A 5,600-nucleotide genomic window follows, 5' to 3' on the forward strand; every position below is an offset into this window, starting at 1 on the left:
AAGTAAAAACCCTAGCCATGCGAAGGCTAGGGAAGCGTGCCACATGGCAAATGGCAGCATGACATGTGGCAGCACACGTGGCATCACGCGTGGAAGCGTGCCACGTGGCAACGCACCGCGGACTCGGGTGACGGGTCATGGACACCGGCCAAAGGGTGGCGACCTAACCGAACCCAACTTGGGGCTCAAGGTTGGGTGCTACATGGTTATGTCACAATGCATATGAGTTGCCTTGGGGAGCAAGTGAGGAAATGGTTCTCACCTAACCACGTGACATTTATTACTTAGTTATTCCTTGGTTTATTTAACTAAGGATTGAATTCAACATTCTTTCCATTTGAGATCTTTGTGTGAAAAAGTCCCAAATTGAAATATGAGTGGAATTCACAAGGAAGCACTCCTTATAAATAGCCAAGGCGTACCTAGTGACTGTTCACTTGAGTAAGAGCTCAATTAGGCATCTCTACTTGAGAGAAAACCTATTAGCTCATTAATTACTCGGGTAGTCTTTTTGGTCGGACTTGACTAACCTCCAAATAGTAGACCGGTCGGGTCGAGTTGTGGGTGGACTTCGTTGGAGGTCCTTGCCATTTATGAGGCTAGGCTTTCTCAATTAAGAGCTAGCTCCATCCGGTTGAACGAAGCATGCTACAAGGGTAATTTAGTTTTTTCTCTATTCTTGTTATATATGCATTTTGTTATATTAATCGTGAGTTTATTCTTGGGCTCGGGTTTTAACGGTGAATCGGACTCATCGAAATCCAACAACACCAAACATGTGTATGTAGAGATTTTAATTCATTTTGTTCAAGCTTGAAAAGGTTGATATTGGTCATATATTCTGGTTCTACATGTTGCAAACAAGTATTAGTTTACAGACATCTTCTCAGATGGCCTTTCACGAGACTTGTTTTTGGATTTCAGATCTTGTCTTAATGTAACCCCCTGTCCCTACAAATGCAAGCGTTTGATATACATTATAGAAATATAATATATGTCGTAGATTTATAATGTAATCATAATGAATGGCGGATCCAGGATTTGAGGAATAGGGTACAAAATTGAAATTAATAAAGTAATTTTGTGAGATATTATCATTATTTTTCCAGCTAAATTTTGAGTTATTATTTCATTTCATTATGTATATGTCTTTGGGTGTATGACGTACTCATCCTTCAACAACAAGTTCTATAAAAGAGTAACTTAATATATTAATGTGTGAAATAGCCTCTAAGAGACCACGTTTATTAATGACATGTCTCTTTAGATTTGGTTTGGGCCATTTGGCCGGTTTGGTTTGTCTATATATATATATATATATATATATATTTTTTTTTTGACAAAGGATACAAACAGAAACAAACAGATTACCTACTAATACTAAAGCAAAAAAAATTAACGGCCGCTTCCCCAGCAATGTGATGAGCTCGGTGTACTCGCTGACAATCCGCCTTATGTATACAACAATATTGAAAGGTAGAGCCAAGTTGTTGAATCTTGCGGATGAGCCAAAGGTAAGCCACGTTACCCTGCCCATCCCCCCGAAGAAGGGTAACTAGATTATAGGAATCAGTAAAAACTGTGATTGAATGAAACCGACGATCTAAAGCCCATTGAAGGCCATACAAGCAAGCCAAAGCCTCCACATGTAAAGCTGAAGTACAAACCCCAAAGTTACTTCCTCCACTGACTTGATCATCCAACGGGTCATCATTATCCAGGCACCAACCCATCTCTGCATCTTGAGAAGCTTGAAACCAAGCGCCATCAATTTGTAGTGAAACTAACGCCCCCCCCCCCCCATAGGTACTCTGACCTAGCTGAGCTGTATAAGACCCAGGCGGAGGAGAGGTTCCTTCATTACCACCCGCAAAATTAGGGGAACTAGCAGAATCATCCAAGTATACGAAGACTGAATGAGTTTCCATTACCTCCGCAAACTGTTAATCAAAGGGCCTGGAAGCAGAAGGATCCTAAAAATTCTAGAATTCCGACATAACCACAAACACCAAAGCGTACCGACGAAGGTACCTAAGTAAGCACTGGAAGGCCCATCCTGACTAATAAAAAGTCGGATATAATCTTGGATCTAATCTGAGAGAGAAAGGTGTCCATTAAATTCTGAGCGAATACCGAGGTATCCACCCCTCCAAACTGAGCGTGCATTAAAGCACAATCTGATGCTGTAAATCCTCTAGTTCTGACTTACATAGATCACATGATACATCTTGTACCGACACTCCGCGATGATGGAGTTCCACCTTAACTGCAAGAGCCTGATGTAGCATTTTCCAAAGGAACAACTTCCACTTAGGTTGTAACTGAAGAGACCAAAGAACTTTCCAGAAAGAATCTGAAGAAGAAAGTGTGGAAGCAGGAGAAAGTATTTGTTAAAGCATTGCATAGCCCGTTTTCACCGAGTACCTCCCCGACGGGGTACTTGCCCAGAAATGGAAATCTTCCTGAGATGTATCAGGGGCCTCCAATGCAAGGATTGTAGAGGCATCCGCAGGCTGAAACCAGTTCAGAACTTTAGCGGTATCCCACCCCATTGATTGAGGGCGGATGAAAAAATCAACGGTATGAGATGCCGAATTGGCCAATGGAATACCGGCTTAAACTCAGGAATGCGACCATTGACCCATTAAGTCGACCCAACAAGAGTTGACCGGCCATTACCAATTTTCCAGTTATAACCCTGTTGTAACAGGGTATCTTCCCTAAGTAACCCTCGAAGACCATACGAATGACGACCCGAAAAGATAGGCCCGCTGCTAGCGGTGTTGGAAAGAAAAGATGTACGAGCTCCGAAAGCTTTGGAAACTAGCACCTGCGGATTGGAAAAGAGTCTCTAAACCTGTTTCATAAGCAGAGCCTTGTTTAAGGAGGACAAGAAGCGAATACCCAAGCAGCGAATACCTTTATTATCCGAATGCGCCCAGAAGAAGCGCATAATCAAGGAATCAATTTTTCCAGTGACAGAGACCGGTAACTCATAGCAAGCGAGAACATTGGACGCCATTGCAACAAGGATAGAATTAATGAAAATCAACTTCTGCGATTGAGAAAGCCGAACTGCATTTAAACAATTAATTCTTCCTATTATTTTGTCAATGAGGAATTGGAAGTGGTCCTTCTATTTGCCGACGAAATCGATTGGAGCCCCTAGGTGATGGTCGAACACCTGGACATGCTTCATTTGGAATATTGATTTGAACTCTGCCTGAGAAGAGGGCCATATATTCGGGCTAAACTTGATCAAGGACTTTGACATGTTTAGCTCTTCACCCGAGATCTTAGTAAACCGTTGAATGATCTGCATGATATTAGAACAAGAAGCCGAAGTTGCCCGGAAGAAGATAAGTGCGTCATCTGCAAATAATAAATGCGGGATAGAAGAGCTAGCTCTACTAGACAACTTGATTCCTTGAAAAAGCTTTAAATCCTGACCCAAATGCAACATACGAGAGAAGATATCCATGCAGAATAGGAAAAGATACGGAGAGATGGGATCACCCTGACGAAGACCACATTGCGGCTTAAAGGTATCCGAGGTAGTTCCATTGATCAGAGATTTATAAGTAACCATAGCGAGGCACTGTTGGATCATATGTAACCAACGAGTTGGGAAACCATAGGCTCTTAGGACCTGAAAAATAAAACTCCAGAGAACTCTATCATAGGCTTTGCTCATATCAATTTTGATCGAAGCAAGCCAATTAGTACCAGTTTTAGAACAGTTGATTTTCTCCATTAATTCATGACTTAGTAAAATACTATCCGTCATAACGCGGCCCAGAACAAAATCGTGCTGAGAATATGAAATTAGAAGAGGGAGATATTGGCGCAATCTGGACACCAAGCACTTAGAAGCGCATTTGTAAACTGTGTTACACAGGCTAATAGGACGTAAGTGGCCCATTTCTGAAGGGTTACCAATCTTAGGAATCATAACAAGGAGCGAGTGATTCCATTCCTTCAAGAGAAAACCCATTTGAAAGAAACTTTGAATGCCTGAAACCACTGAATCTCCCACCACGTCCCAATGTGTTTTGAAAAATTCAACTATAATTCTGTCTGGCCCCGGAGACTTACAGTTCCCTAAAGAAAACATGGCAGTTCGAATCTCAGAAGCAGTGAAGGGACGTTCCAAATTAGCAATTTGAGAGGAGTTGAACCGAGGAAGATCTAACTCCCGTAGGACGGTATCTATTTCCGGATCATAAGGAGGCATGTTATCAGTTTTAAAGGTCTTCTTAAGAGATTGCACAACCACTTGATGAACATCCGCCTGCCCATGTTGTAGAACACCTAGGTCATCAAGTAACAAGCTGATCTGATTTTTCTTCTGTCGACATTTGACCTTGGAGAAAAGAAGCTTAGACGGGTAATCCCCTTTTAGTATCCAGTTTTTCTTACAACGTTGTCTCCAGAATTGTAGTTGCAATAAGATACTCTCCTTTGAACTAACAATATTTGACATGTAGGTAGAGAAATCATTGACCGAGTTAAGTAACTCACCTTCATTGGAATGATCCTTCGAAAAATGTTTCCAATCAACACCCCAAAATTTCTTGTTGTTGAGACACCAATTCCAGACTAACGACTTTACATGTTCCAAATTCTTAGAAAGAATGAACATGGGAGAGCCCGCGATGTCTCTTTGCCAAGTAGAAAGGACAAAGTCATGAACATCTTGATAGTTTAGACACCAATTGTCCAATTGATATGGACGGTTGGACTTTGTTTGAAACGGGGAATCATCAAAGAAGATAGCAACATGATCAGAAATAAGAATTGGTTGATTGAGAACACGACTATCAGGAAAATTATGAAACCATTCAAAGGTCATGTATGTTCGATCTAGACGTTATAAATGAGTTGATCGGCTTCCCGATTATTTGTCCAAGTATAGGGTGGGCCTTTAAAGGGGGTTGCAAGTAAACTTGATTTGAGTCTAAAATCAATAAAGGAATCCCAACCCTTAATGACATTTGAACCACCCAACTTATCATAATGGTGCTCTATTTGATTGATATCTCCAATAATCAAGCAATTAGGAGCAATAACAAGCAAATCTAAAATCAAGCCCCAAACTTGAGGTCTATTTTCTAACACAGGAGCACCGTAAACAAACATCACACATTTACTATTTCCATTAGTAAGCTTTATATTACATAGAACAACATTTGCACAACAAAAAACACAAGAAACCTCTTCCGAGCCATAACCGAAAACCACAAGACCCCCACTAGACCCTTCCGAATCGACCCCAAAACCCAAAGAAGGACTAGTAAAACTAAGAAAGCTAGTAACTACTGAAACAGAAACTTTAGTTTCACAGAGGAACAAAAAGTTAGGAGCAAACGAGTGCAACAACCAAAACACGTAAGGAAGCTTAGGAGAACTTTGGTCGTGTAGTCCCCTACAATTCCATGAAGTGATTTTCATAAACCCTTGGGGGGCTATGAAGGGCCAACCACCAAACCGAAGGAGCTTGAGAAACTAAGTGACAAGCTAGCAGACGTAGCACTTGAGGCCATGTGTGAGGCCTTTGAAGAAAAACCCGACCTAGAAACCTTGAGAAGCTTATGAGAAGA

Source organism: Chenopodium album, chromosome 9 (assembly GCF_948465745.1).
Source record: "Chenopodium album chromosome 9, dcCheAlbu1.1, whole genome shotgun sequence".
Classification (NCBI taxonomy): Eukaryota; Viridiplantae; Streptophyta; class Magnoliopsida; order Caryophyllales; family Amaranthaceae; genus Chenopodium; species Chenopodium album.